Source organism: Mesoplodon mirus, assembly GCF_964341445.2.
Source record: "Mesoplodon mirus genome assembly, chromosome: 19".
Lineage (NCBI taxonomy): Eukaryota > Metazoa > Chordata > Mammalia > Artiodactyla > Ziphiidae > Mesoplodon > Mesoplodon mirus.
This window is the reverse complement of record NC_138995.1, coordinates 63,425,408-63,440,567: the sequence shown is the minus strand read 5'-3', so window position 1 is coordinate 63,440,567 and position 15,160 is coordinate 63,425,408. Positions and strand designations below refer to the sequence as shown.

The following is a 15,160-nucleotide window of genomic DNA, read 5'->3' as shown; positions in this document are numbered from 1 at the left end:
CGGGCATCTCCGGAGCCAGCGCTGCGCGGGCGCCAAGGACAAGCACTGAGCAAGCCCGCCCGCTCCTGCCCAGCGGCCCAGCCAGAACCCGGGTCCGGAGGTCAGTCCCGAGGCTGCAGCTCCGAAGGGTGTGCGCCATGGGGCGGGATGGCGCCGCGGGGTCTCCGCGGGGAGGGCGGCGCTCCCAGGGAGGATGCGCGGGTGAATTCTGGGGAGTGGGGTGCAAGAGCTGCTGCCTAGGAGCCCTTGAGACCCGATGGTGCGCGCGGTGGGGCCCCTTGAGGAACCCGCGTCTCCCCTGAGGGCGGTCGGGATCCTCAGGTCCTCGTGAGCCGCGGGGCGACTCCAGGTCCGAGGATTTCTCTGGCCACTGGGAGGAGGGAAGAGTGGAGGGGACAGGGGAGGCTGGGGTGTCAGTAGTAGGGGTGGCGGGGACTCCGTCCAGGACCGGTGGAGAGGAGCCCGGGTCCTGGTCCTGAGGTTTTAGGGGGCAGGACGGGCAGACGGGGGACTCTGTAGTTGCATGGACGAGGCGGGAGGAATAGGTTTGCTCTGCACACCAGAGAGGCCGGTCGGGTATCAGGGGGTCAGGTAGCGAACTGGCCAAGTAGAAAATCGGAAAATGATCCTTCGGGGAGTCCAGAGGGTAGTTTGAGGGATGAGGAGCGGGGGCAGCCCCTCCGGTTGTGTTTGGGGCTTCGCTGAGACGCATAAGGGGTTTGCAGATGAGAAGGGCCTTTGGAAAACAGCTTTTGAGCCGCCAGCGCTTCTGTGCGCCTGCGTGTTGCGGGTGGGGGCAGGGAGCCTGTTTGGGGCGCGCATCTTTGAGGGGCAACCTCGGGGGGTTAGGCCCTGGGTGAAACTGGGTATGGGCCCTGGATGTCAGCCAGAGGGAAATTGTGTTGGAGAGGGTGATGTGTAATTTCAGCTTCTGCGTCTGCAGTTGTGTGTGCCCCGAGTGTGTGTGTGTGTGTGTGTGTGCGTGTGCATGTCCAGGACTGCCTGTGAGGAGGGCGTTCAGTACTGACAAGCAGGCCTGCCCACGGGGGAGGCGGGGGTCTCTGAGTCTCCCTGGAGTGTGTCTGCAGATGTGTTTGTGTCATTATGCCCTGGTTTCCCCAGTGTTCATCTGAAAATGTGTGTCTCTAACACTTGTGTGTGTGTCTATCTGGCCGGGTGTTCCCGCTCTTTGACGCACCTTGTATTTGCACCATTATGTGTGAGGGTCTGTGATGGGTCTCATGCTTCTTATAAAGGCTTAGAGGAAGAGGTGTTGACTCTAAGTTACCAGATAATATGTTCTGACTATGTGTGTGTATTTAATCATATTTAATCCTCATGTTGAATAATTTATAGTCTTCCTTTTCATGGAGGGGAAAGCTGACAGCACAAGAGGTTAAATAACCCCTGAATCGGGGCTTGCCAGGTAAAATACAGGATGGTTCCTTAAATTTGAACTTTAGACAAATAATGAATTACCTTTGGGTATAAGCATGTCCCAAATATTTCATGGGACTTGGCTATACTTAAACATAATTTAGAGAACTAAATAAAAAATGATTTTTATGCAGTGTTTGAACATACTTATACTAAAAAATGTTTTGTGTATCTGAAATTCAAATCTCAGTTTGCTGTGTATTTCTTGTAATCTTGTTGTTGTTAAATCTGGCGAGATTGATCCTTGAGATCTCTCGGCTAGTGACTGGCAGGCTGGAACCCCCCAGTGCACCTTCCAGACACACTGGCCCAAGTCCCGCTGAGGGTAAAGCTGGGGTGGAGGCGGGGTCCCAGGACCCCACAGCTGAGCCTGCTACTAGGCACCATTGCAGCAGTGCTGGCTCTCCCCAGCGGCTGTGCTGAGGTGTCTGTGGACCACCCCCCTCGTCTTCACAGCAGTCCTGAGAGGCAGTCACTTGATCATCCTGTACCAGAAGAGGCCCCCAAGGACAGGGAAGAGAGGTCCTGGTCTGAACCGTTTGGTCAAGCTGCAATGTAGCCTTAGGACCGGGCTGAGATAGAGCACTGGGAATGCTGGCCATGAGGTGCACCTATTGAATGCCTGCTGTATATGCCAGACACCAGAGGCCCTTTTGATATCCAATTAACTGACATTCACTTTCAGGGGCCCAGCACTTCGTGTCATAATATTTCTTATTTTATTATTATTTTTTTCCGGTACGCGGGCCTCTCACTGTTGTGGCCTCTCCCATTGTGGAGCACAGGCTCCGGACGCGCAGGTTCAGCGGCCATGGCTCACGGGCCCAGCCGCTCCACGGCATGTGGGATCCTCCCAGACTGGGGCACGAACCCGTGTCCCCTGCATCAGCAGGCGGACTCTCAACCACTGCGCCACCAGGGAAGCCCTATTTCTTGTTTTTCTTAAAGGATCAGAAACCCCAGACCCACGGTCTCTGCCCTTGCCCTTGCCAGGCACCATGGCAATCGCTCTCCCCAAATCACACACTGGGCCTTGGAAGAACACTAGAGGGAGGCATTGCCAACACTCCCCTTGGATGTTGGGGACCTGGAGACTTGGGGAGGGGCTGGAGCTGCCTGAGTCCATCCGACACCTGAGAGCGGTGCTGGGGTTCACAGCCGGGCCATCTGGGTCCCCAGCCCAGGCACTGACTGCTCTGGTCTCCTGTCCATAGGGAGCACCTGTGGGGTCACGATGCTACCTCTCAGCACCGTCGAGGGCCAGGAAACGGAGGAGGTGCAGACCAAGCCGCCGGAGAAAGGAGGTGAGACACACGTGGGGTGGAAACCTGTGGGCAGGTGGGAGTGGGGAGGGTCTCCAGGGTAAGGCTGATGGGGAAATGTTGACCCTGAAGACTGATCCCAACCCCAAATATCTCCCACGGACTCCTTCTGGGGAGGGAGGGCCCTGAGGGGCACCCTGGATGGAACCTCCCTGACATCCCCTCAGGTCAGTGCGTCCTGTCTCTCCCCTGTTCAGAGCCTACAGCAGTGTCTCCTGGGAGCTGAATGAATTTGGGCTCCTTTTTGTGGCCTGGACACCCCTGTTGTCTTACCCCAGCCCCTTCACCTACTGGCATTCCCTGTCTGTTCCCTGTGGACCTTTGGGCTGCGTTTTAATGCATGTCTGCAGGCACTGCTGTGCAACCTCCAACAAGTGTCCTAACTTCTCTGTGCTTTGGTTTCCTCTTCTCTAAAGTGGGATGATGAGAGTAGCCATCTCAGAGAGATATCATGAACAACCAAATAAGCTATGATGTGTAAAATACTTAAATGCGTGCCTGGCACAAGGAACCTACTCCACATATATTAGCTCTTGCCAGTGGTTTCATAAGGAAGATTTTTATTATTACTGAGTTTCTCAAGCCTCAGAGGGCAAGATGGCCTCATGCCTCTTTCCTCCTCCCTCAGTCCTGCTTTCTGAGAACCCTGATGATCCACCAAAGAAGCCCATCAGAATGAAGGGAACAATGTTATTCAGAGTCCTGCCGTTCTGTCCTGTGGTAAGCCTGTTTTTTTCCTCTCTTTGACCAGATTCCTGAGTTCTGAGAGATCCGGAACTTACTTTGCCCAGCAGAGACCCTTGGGTGGCTGTGTGCCTCTTGTCCCTCCCTCATCCCAGATGTGGTCCCATCCTGTGGGGGACAGTTTTCCTTGAAGATGCTGCCCTCTTTCCTGCCTTCTTTTCTTTCCTAATTCCTGCCTCTGCTCCAATGTCACCTCCTCCATGAAGCCTCCCTTGCTCACTTTTGCCCCATTTCTCTCTAACCCCCTGCCTTCCTGAATTTTCTTCAGAGTAATTAGTGCTACCTGAGAGCATACCTGTATCTGTGTGTTCATCATCTGTGTTCCCTACTAGAGTGGTTCCTGGGGAGCAGCAACGTCCTCTGTTGTTCAGTGGCATATCCCCCTGCCTAGAACAGATGTAACCAGCGTTAGGCACCGTATACACATGGGCTGATTAAGTGAGGGAATGAATTACGTAAGGGTCCCTCCTGCGTAGGCACCTGTGGCTTTGTCCACCTGGACACCATTCCTCCTTCTACTACTAACACCCTTGATTTTTCTTGGGGGACCACCTGTCTCCATGCCCTTCGGATGGGTCTGATCCCATCCTCAGACCAGCTCCAGGTATGCCCCTGACCAATCAGAGCCAGCAGTGCCAAGGTTCCCCGTGATGGGTTCCAGGCTGGGCACGTGACCCAACCTTGGCCAATGAGGTGTCTGCTCTGTCTCTGGGATTCTTAACAGGTGGGAGGGGAGTTTGGAGCAGCCCTGATGGGGAAACATGGGAGCCCCGGGGAGAGGTCAGGGGAGGCTCAGGGTCAGGATGCTCGCAAGAACACGTTTCCTATTAGTGCCTGCACCAGTCCCAGGGAGGACTGTCTAGAAATCTTATTAGAAAAGAATGTAAGAGTCACAGATTTTGCAAAGCAGTACAAAGATCATCCAAATTCACCAACTGTTAATATTTTTCTGTTGGTATGTTTTCTCTTGTAAGTATAATATGTATATTATATGTATATAATATGTATGTTATATATGTATGTATATATTCCTCAGTGTATATCACCTTAGAAATAGAATATTCTCTTATATAGTGTGGTTTTGAAGACCAGAGTCACACCCTGCCACATACTAATGATTTTGTTGTTGTCGTATGTTGTTGTTCTTTACCTTCTCCCCCAATGAGATTCAGGGTAGCTATGATCTCTGGAATACCATCTAATTGATGCCGTGTCTTGCATTTGAGCAGGAATTCAGGTATAATTTTCTTCCCTCCAGCACAGTAACCACTAACTGCATGAGTCTACTTCAATATCAATGAATCAATCTTAAAAAAAATTCAAAACACGGTTTCTCCGCCGCTCAGGGCAGGTTTCAGTGGCCAAATGTGGCCAGTGGCTACCGTACTGGACACTGCAGATACAGAACATTGCCATGTCACAGAAGGTTCTGTCTCAGGACTGGGTTAAATATCTTATATTATCAGAATTATCACACAGTGTAGCCACCAGAAAGTGAGGATATGGGCTTGGTGAGAGCTTTTTTATTTTAAGGTTGTTATTTCAAATTTTGTACATAATCAAGACTCAATGGCTATTTTTATATTACACTCTTTCGACTCTCAGGATCCATATCTTCACAAAGTATTTCTTTTTTAAAAGAAAAACAACAAATTGTATCTGTCCACATTTCTGCTCAAACTGCCCTTTTGCCAGAGGGCAGCTTGGCTTCATCTACTGCAGGAGCTGGCATAGAAAATTCTCTAGGTCAGGAGTGGGCAGACCCTGGCCATCCAGCCCACAGCCTGTAGTGTGAATAAGGGCTCATTAGCACAGCCACGTCCATCCTTAGGTAGAGTCTGGGCTGCTTTCCTGCAAAGTCCAGTAGCTGTGACACAGACCTGATGGTGCACAAAGGCTAAACTGTTCACCATGACATCCTTGACAACGAAGGTGACTGATCTTGCTTTGAATAGATGCCAGACTGAAATCAATATGGGTGAAAGTGTGAGAAATTTAGAAGGGGGAAAACAAACTGCTGTGACTGTGATGCACAGTGTAAAAGATATTTTGTGTTTGGGTCCAGCACACATGTGCTTCTATGTGTGTGGCATGTGTTTCTTCATATTCCAGTAAGAAGTTTAAGAAACACTACTTACCCTTATTACCTGAACAACTGATTCTCTTCCACCTAAAACGTGCCATTGGCGACCTTTTATATCGGTTTCTCTAACCAATGAGGATGAGGAGGTCCCCGACCTCCCCCAATAAAGAAATTGAAGGGAACACTCTGAAACCTGTGCTGGTGTCAGAGACCGTTTTAACCACCTGACTAGTGTTTGGGGGTTGGGGGGGTGCGTGACGCTGAGCGACTCAGCTCTGTTCATTCCTCGGAGCTTGTCCACAGATTCCCTGGACATCTTCGGAGCCAGTGCTGCGCGGGCTCCAAGGACAAGCACTGAGCAAGCCCGCCCGCTCCTGCCCAGCGGCACAGCCAGATCCCGGGTCCGGAGGTCAGTCCCGCGGCTGCAGCTCTGAAGCATCTGCGCCATCCGGGCGGGGGCGCAGCGCGGGGCGGGGGGCGGCGGGATGGCGCCGCGGGGTCTCCGCGGGGAGGGCGGCGCTCCCAGGGAGGATGTGCGGGTGAATTCTGGGGAGTGGGGCGAAGGAGCTGCTGCCTGAGAGCACCTGAGACCCAATGGTGCGCGCGGTGGGGCCCCTTGAGGAACCCGCGTCTCCCCTGAGGGCGGTCGGGATCCTCAGGTCCTCGTGAGCCGCGGGGCGACTCCAGGTCCGAGGATTTCTCTGGCCACTGGGAGGAGGGAAGAGTGGAGGGGACAGGGGAGGCTGGGGTGTCAGTAGTAGGAGTGGCGGGGACTCCGTCCAGGACCGGTGGAGGAGGAGCCCGGGTCCTGGTCCTGAGGTTTTAGGGGGCAGGACGGGCAGACGGGGGACTCTGTAGTTGGATGGACGAGGCGGGAGGAATAGGTTTGCTCTGCACACCAGAGAGGTCAGTTGGGTATCAGGGGGTCAGGTAACGAATTCGCTTAATAGAACATAGGAAAATGATTTGGGGGAGAGTCCAGAGGGTAGTTTGGGGGGTCGGAAGGGGCGGGGAGTCCCTCTAGATGGGTTGGGGGTTCACTACGGACGCATGAGAAGGTTAGCAGATGAAAAGGGCTCTTGGAAAACAAGTTTTGAGCCTCCAGTGCTTCTGTGCGCCTGCGGGCTGCGGGTGGGGGCCGGGGGTGTGCTGGGGGCGCTTATCTTAGAGCGGCGGCCTCTGCGTATGGGCCCTGGGTGAGAATGAGCGTGGGCCCTGGGTGTAGGCAGAGGGAAATTATGTTGGAATGGGTGATGTGTAATTTCAGCCTGTGGGTCTGCGTTTGTGGGTGGCTGGAGGGTGTGTGTGTGTGTGAGTGTGAGTGTTTGTGTGTGTGCGCGCGCACGTATGTCCAGGACTTTGTGTGAGGAGGGCATTCAGTACTAACTAGCAGGCCTGCCCACCTGAGTAGCGGGGGTCTCAGAGTTTCCCTGGAGTGTGTCTGCAGGTGTGCTTGTGTCGTCATGCCCTGGTTTCCTCAGTGTTCATCTGAAAATGTGTGTTTCCAACAGTGTGTGTGTGTCTATCTGGCTGGGTGTTCCCACAAATTGATGCATCTTGTATTTGCATGATTATGAATGAGAGTCTGTGATTGCATCTTACGCTTCTTAAAAAGGTTTACAGGAAGAGGTGTTGACTCTGATTTTCCAGATAGTATGTTGTCAGTGTGTATGTATGTGTGTGTATTTAATCATATTTAATCTTCATGTTTAATAATTAATTTTACTCATTTTTCTGGAGAGGAAAGCTGACAGCACAAGAGGTTAAAGAACCTCTGAAATGGGGCTTGCCAGGTAAAATACAGGATGCTTACTTAAATTTGAATTTCAGACAAATAATGAATTACCTTTGGGTATAATTATGTCCCAAATATTTCATGGGACTTGGGTATTCTTAAACATCATATATTAAATAAATAATTTTTATGTAGACATTTACCATGTGGTGATTGGGACCTATCATGCTAAAATACGATTTGCCTATCTCAAATTCAAATCTCAGTTTGCTGTGTATTTGTTGTAATATTGTTGTTAAATCTGGCGAGGGCTTCCCTGGTGGCGCAGTGGTTGAGAGTCCGCCTGCTGATGCAGGGGACACGGTTTCGTGCCCTGGTCTGGGAAGATCCCACATGCTGCGTAGCGGCTGGGCCCGTGAGCCATGGCCGCTGAGCCTGCGCATCCGGAGCCTGTGCTCCGCAACGGGAGAGTCCACAACAGTGAGAGGCCCGCGTAACGCAAAAAAAAAAAAAAAAATCTGGCGAGCTTGATCCTTGAGATCTCTCGGCTAGTGACTGGCAGGCTGGAACCCCCCAGTGCACCCTCCAGACACACTGGCCCAAGTCCTGCCCAGGGTAAAGCTGGGGTGGAGGCGGAGTCCCAGGACCCCACAGCTGAGCCTGCTGCTAGGCACCCTTGCTGCAGTGCTGGCCCCTCCCCAGGGGCTGTGGTGAGGTGTCTGTCGACTGGCTCCCTCATCTTCACAGCAGTCCTGAGAGGCAGTCACTTAAGCATCCTGTACCAGAATGGGGCCCCCGAGGTCAGGGAAATGATGTCCTGGTCTGAATCACTTGGTTAAGCTGCCTTATAGCCTTAGGACAGCCCTGAAATACAGCACTGGGAATGCTGACCATGAGGTGCACTTATTGAGTGCCTGCTGTACGCCAGACTCCAGAGGCCCTTTTGATACCCAGTTAAGTGACCTTCACCTATGATTCCCAGCACTCTGTGTCATAATATTTCTTCTTTTCCTTAAAGGGGCACCATGGCAATCACTCTCCCCAAATCACACACTGGGCCTTGGAAGCAGGTCTAGGAGGCAGGCATTGCCAACACTCCCCTTGGATGTTGGGGACCTGGAGACTTGGGGAGGGGATGGAGGTGTCTGAGTCCACCGACACCTGAGAGCGGTGCTGGGGTTCACAGCCGGGCCATCTGGGTCCCCAGCCCAGGCACTGACTGCTCTGGTCTCCTGTCCATAGGGAGCACCTGTGGGGTCACGATGCTACCTCTCAGCACCGTCGAGGGCCAGGAAACGGAGGAGGTGCAGACCAAGCCGCCGGAGAAAGGAGGTGAGACACACGTCGGGTGGAAACCTGTGGGCAGGTGGGAATTGGGAGAGCCTCCAGGGTAAGGCTGATGAGGACAGGTTGACCCTGAAGACTGATCCCAACCTCAAATATCTCCTAGTTGCTCTTCCTGGGAAGGGAGGGCCCTGAGCGGCACCCAGGATGGAACCTCCCTGACATCCCCTCATGTCAGTGGGCCCTGTCTCTCCGCTGCTCAGAGTCTTCAAGGGTGTCTCTTGGGAACTGGAATCAATCTGGGCTCCATTTTGTGGCCCAGATACCTGCCTGGACTGGCCCTGCATCCAGTTGCCAAGTCAGGAATTGCAGGGTCATTCAGGTGGAAGATGAAGATGGCCTGACACAAGGAGTTGGCAGAGAGGGTTGGCAGGAGTGGGGTGATTCCTGTGAAGCCTATGGATCCTGCTGGTAGCTTGGACACATGAGTGAGGGCTGTTGGTTTTGTTGTGATGCTTCCTTTCTGAAACATCTTACTTTGCGATAATTTTATATTCACAAGAAGTTGCCGTAATAGTACATAGAAGTTCCATGGACACTTCATCCCATGTCCCCCAGTATCTGTATTTTATACGATGATACCACAACATCAAAACTAGCCCATGGATATTGGCACAATCCATGTGTGTTTTTACTTGTATTTCATCACATCTATAGCTGTGTGTAACCATCATACAAAACAAGGTACAGGCCACTTTTTTAGCTACCTACTCCCTTACCAGAGGTAGCTACTTTCCAGCTTCTTGTCCAATCTTCCAGAATGTTCTATGCTCACTCATACAGACAAGCATGTGTATGTATCTGTTACTATGTATTTATGTCTGATGTACTGTGTGTACTGTATATGCCACTGCCAGTTCCTATTTTGTCTTGTTTCATTTAATTCTGATCTGGCACTTGGTATCTTCCAGTCACAGTCCCAATGCTTTCCAAGCATCCAATCACTCATGTTTCACAACTCTGTGAGGTAAGGACAGAGATTGCCCCATTTTGCAGATGGGAAATCTGAGGGGTGACAAGGATGAATGATTAGCTCATGCTGGGATTTGAAGCGTTTGGCCTCGGGGTCTTTGACCTTAAGCCCTGTGTCCCCTGTCCATCTTGGGGACCCTTATCCACAACATGCCCATTTGTGTTCCAGCTGCCTGGCATTCCATGGTCTGTCTGTCCTGTGTTCTAATTTATTTAACCTGGTTCGTACAGGTGGCCATTTGGGTTATTCCCAATCTTTGAGAGAATGACAAGTAGTGGTAGGATTATAGTTGGGCCGTATGGCACACAGGGGAGTATAACCATGATAATGTGTTTAAAAATTGAAATGGATGCATCAAAGGGGTGTACATTTGTAATTTTGACAGGTTGACTGAATGGTCCTCCATAGAGAGACCGATTTCTATTCCCAGCAGGAGAGTAGGAGTTTCTAAGAAAATATCTGGATTTGTTGGTAGCTTTAAAATATCAGGAGATTTCACTCTAAATCAAGACATCTGTCTTCTGTGGGGAAACTAGACAATTTCCTGCAGAGGCATCCCCACCGGCAGCTGCATATCAGCCGTCCCTTCCTCCTGGACACGGGCTCCCCAGGGTGCCACCCTCTCCAGAGCCCCCTATTGTCCTACCCCAGCCGCTTCACTCACTGACATTCCCTCTCTGTTCCCTGTGGGCCTTCGGGACGCAACTTAATGCATGTTTGCAGGTGCTGCTGGGCAACCTCCAGCAAGTGTCCTAACCTCTTTGCCTTGGTTTCCTCATCTCTAAAGTGGGATGATGATAGTAGCCATCTCAATTTAGCTATGATGTGTAAAATACTTAAATGCGTACCTGGCACATAGCAAATACTCAACACATGTTAGTTCTTGTCAGTGGTTTAATGATGAAGGTCTTATTAGTACTGAGTTTCTCAAGCCTCAGAGGGCAAGGTGGCCTCATACCTCTTTCCTCCTCTCTCAGCCCTGCTTCCTGAGAACCCTGGTGAGCCGCGGAAGAAGTCCACTGGAATGAAGGGAAGACTGTCATTCAGAGTCCTGCCGATCTGTCCCATGGTGAGCCTGCCTGTGTCCTCCCTTTGACCAGAGGCTCCTGGGTTCTCAGAGGTCAGGTACTTCCACCACCCTCTCTGCACAGCAGAGACCCTTGGGTGGCCAGGTGCCCCTTGTCCCCCCAAGGATGTGGCCCCATCCTGTGAAGGATGGTTTTCCTTGAAGATGCTGCCCTCTTTCTTGCTTCCTCCTCTTACCTAATTCCTGCCTCTGCTCCAATGTCACCTCCTCCATGAAGCCTCCCTTGCTCACTTTTGCCCCAAGCCCCTGCCTTGCTGAATATTTGTCAGATAATTATTGCTACCCGAGAGCATACCTTGTATTTGTTTGTGCATTCTGAAGGGGTAGGAGCCTGTTCTGTTGTTCAATGACATACCCCCCTGGTAGAACAGATGTAACCAGCGGTAGGCACTGTACACACGTGGGCTGATTAAATGAAGGAATGAATTAGGGAACGGTCCCTGCTGAGGCAGGCAGCTGTGGCTTTGTCCACCTGGATACCATTCCTCGTTCTTTTGCTAAAACACTTGATTTTGGGGGGGACCATCTGCCTCCACGCACTTTGGATGTGTCTGATCCCATCCTCAGACCAGCTCCATCTATGCCCCTGACCAATCAGAGCCGGCAATGCCAGGGTTCCCTTTGATTGGTTCCGGGCTGGACACGTGACGCAACCTTAGCCAATGAGGAGTCTGCTCCGTCTCTGGGATTCTTAACAGGTGGGAGGGGAGTTTGGAGGGCCCTGATGGGAAATCAGGGGGGCCGCGGGTAGAGGTCAGGTGAGGCACAGGCGCAGGATGCTCGCAAGAACACCTTTCCTGTTAGTGCCTGCAATAGTCCCAGGGAGGACTTCTGAAGAGGTTTTCTTATTAGGAATTAGTGTGAGAATCAACGACTTTATAAAAAGAGTACAAAGGTCATCCAGATCCACCGATTGTTAACGCATTTTCTATTTGCATGTTTTCTCTAATATGAATACATATAATATATGATGTTGATGGTGCTCAACATCCTGCAATGTACAGGATGCCGCCCTTCCCCGAAAGAATGATCTGACCCCAAAATGTCATAAGTGTGAAACTAATGTTCTGTTCTTTCTTCTCTGTTCGCTTTCCTTCCAGCCAAGTGTTTGCTTCACCTATTACTTGGAACCGGATGACTCTGACTCTGATTCCCAATTTCCTCCTGAACCTTCGAAACCTGACCCAAATTGCACCTTTGTTCCTCTGCCTGTGTTAGAGTTTCGTGAGATCAAGGTGTGTGAATGTCCCCTGTGCTGTCTCAGCTTTGTCACTGCTTCCTAATACCTGAGCTCCCTCTGCTTCCTGCTCTTGACTCAGCACCCTGGAATCATGCATGCTGGGCTACTGTGATGTAAAATCCCCAAATACAGCCGCTTAAATAAACCGAACTTGATGTCTCTCTCATGATTGTGGTCTGTGTGTAAAACTCCCAGGGCTGGGGTGTTGCATCCCCGTGGAGTTGGGCAGCCAGGGTCCTTTGACCTTGGTGCTCTGTGCCACGTGGCTGGAGAGGGCTCACCCCCCACATCCTGTTCACAATGTGGCTCAGGGGAAGGGGGAGGGGAAGAGGGAAGGGGAAGACACACTTTAGTCCTTCAAAGGGCAACTCCTACAAGATGCCCAGATCACTTTTCCTCAAACCTCATTGGCCAGAGCATAGTCACATGACCACATATAGCTGCAAGAGATGCTGGGAAGTGCAGTCCTTAGCTGGGCAATCCTGTGTCACCTAATAGCTTCTATTATTACAGCAAAGGAGAATGGATACTGTGTCCACCACTGCCCAGGTCTGTTATGTTAATTTAGCCCCGGCACCAGGCTGTGATGAATACATGAGTGAATAAATGTACTCTTCAATACTGTATCTCTCTCCCATTGACTAGGATCTCCTCCATTTTTACACAAATGTTTAGAATGATGAACCTTCGAGCACTGACCATGTGGTAGGCACTGAGCTAATGTCTTTACACATTTTGATCCACTTAATTCTCACAACCATATGGCTGGTTCTGTTATTATCCATCTTTCCAAGATAAGAGAACAGAGGCACAGAGAGTTCATGTCACTTGCTTCAGGTCACACAGATCATAAGTAGCCAAGCCAAGATTCAAGCCCAGAGAGGCTGGCTCCAGAGTCTGTGCCAAAAACCACAAAGTAGAAGTTGTCGACTGAAGTAAAAATGCACAACATGAGCGGGGTGGATTTCAATTTTACTTGGGGACTTACTGAGGATTAGAACCAGCAGACAGCCTCTCAGAGAGCTCTGAGGAACTGTTCCAAACGGTAGGTAAGAGGTCAGTTTCTGTGTGATTTTGGAGAAGGGGTCCATGCAATCAAGCACACATCTCAGCACAAGGTTCCTGTTGGTCATGAAGAACAGACATCTCAGTCAATGATTTTAGTGCTTTTCTAAGTATGGGAAGATGCAAGAATCTTGATTCATAATATTTTCTCCTGAAAATATCTAATTATCTGAGGGCCATTTCTGCCACTTTTCCCAGAGCATAGAATGCCTCACCCGGATCTTCACTCTGAATTCCTTTCAGGGTGAACTGCAGGTAGGACTGGAGAGTGGGGAGCATCCTTTAGTTGGTAAATTTTAGAAGCAACAGCCACAAGGGGTCGTGGAGGTGTCTCTGCTGAGGTTTCTGAGCTCCTCCAGATGCCTGGTGGACGCTGGTCCTCAGCTCACCTAGGCTGGCTTCTCTTGGGGGACTGGGGAGACCTGGCCCTGCTCTAGGTATCTTTCATCCTCCAGCAGGCTTGCCTAGGCATGTTCGTCCCCACGCAGTGTTCAGGGCACAAGAGTGAAACCAATAACAGTTTCTCAAGCACTTTTCAAACTTCTTCTTAAGTCACATTTTGCCAGGATCCCATTGGCCAAAGCAACTTTCATGGCCAAGCACAGATTCAGAACAGGAGGGCGCTGCACACTTAAATGTCAGATGGTATGGACATGGGGCCATCTACCATAATGCAATTCTGAACACATTCCCAACTTCCAGTGGATTTCCATGTCCTCTCCTGGGCCGCGTGGGAGACCAGTCCCTTCGTGAACAAGGATGCTGTCTGGCGGTACAGGAATCAGTGATCTTCAAGGACGTGGCCATGTCCTTCACCCAGGTCCTGCTGGAGCTGGCTCAGAAGGACCTGTACAAGGACGTGTTACTTGACAACTGTGGGAACCTGAGCTCCGTGTGTAAGGATGGCCTCCCCCAGTTCAGATAGGGCTCACCAGAGCTTGGTGGTCTGGTGATTCCAAAAGGCTATAAAGTTTCCAGAAGACACGGATGAGCTCCAGCCCAGGACTGGCCTCTAGCACTGGGGTTTGGATGGTGCTGGCTCTGCTCCTGGTCTCAAAACAGCTTCCAGGAGCCCCAGGAGCACCAGTGTTCTAATTCACTTGCAACAGGAATGGTAGACTATTTTGGTGCCTGTATTCCCCCCAGGAGTCTGACCTGATCTGATTGGACCTGGCTTCATCACATGACCACAACTAACCAATTACAGTGGCCAGAGAGATGAGGTATGAGCTGATTGGCTGATGTACGCAATGGGGTGGGCTCTGCTGCCTGGGAACTACTTGGATCTCCATCCTTAGAAATTTGAGCTGGTGGGGTGGAAGGTGTGGGTAGGTCAAGGTGGATGTGGAGGCTGGGGAGGGAGTTTCCCCACGTTCTCTCTGGAGGTCCTTTTTTTTAATCACATGGTTGGTCTTCTTTCTACGCAAACATTTGGTCTGGGTTGCATGCTGGGAGGTATCTCACTCTTCTTTCCTTCTTTGGAGCAGGGCATCAGGTTTTCAAACCAAAGTTGACCACCAGGTTGGAGCAAGGAGATGATACTGGTGTCAGGGAGAGAGATGTCCCTGGAGCCCCCCAGCGAGGTGTTGTGGAATCAACGTGAGACACACCTTCACATGTGAGCAGGAGAGATAGCACTGCAATCTCCATGGGAAATCCTCCCTATACGCCCCTGGGGAGGTGGGACTAGTCTGCAGGACAAGTTTCCTTCCAGAATTGCTTTTCCATTCCTCCAGCCCGAGAGACTCTTCCACTCTCACGTTCTCATCCCCACCCTTCTTCTTTGTCCTGCATCCTCTGTATCAGACTCCGTGGGTGGCAAGCGAAAGAAACCCTGACTCAGGGCCTTGGCACTGGCTGTTTCCTCCATCTGCAGGGCCCCTGCTCCAGGGTTTTTCTGCTGCTGCTTCAGCCAGCATCTTTTAATTTTCTTCCTTGTATGCATGTATTGGTGCCTTCATAGTTTAAAAGATATTTATGGCAGTTCTTTCGTGCTGGCTGGTTTTAAGATTATCACCAGTTTACAGCCCTCTGTTACTTAGGAAGGCATCCACCCATTTCTGAGTAGTAAAATTATCACCTATCAGCTTCTTCACCTCAAGAATATAGGAGAATATATAGAGAGTTTTC

At 51.0% G+C, this 15,160-nt stretch overlaps 1 long non-coding RNA gene across 1 annotated transcript; it reads left to right on the top strand.

The window, feature by feature from the left end:
- On the top strand, positions 1–3,479 carry LOC309794516. The gene is made up of 3 exons (XR_014292115.1): positions 1–100; positions 2,652–2,741; positions 3,388–3,479. It is a non-coding gene; the product is annotated as an uncharacterized lncRNA (long non-coding RNA).
- Positions 3,480–15,160: the final 11,681 nt, after the last annotated feature.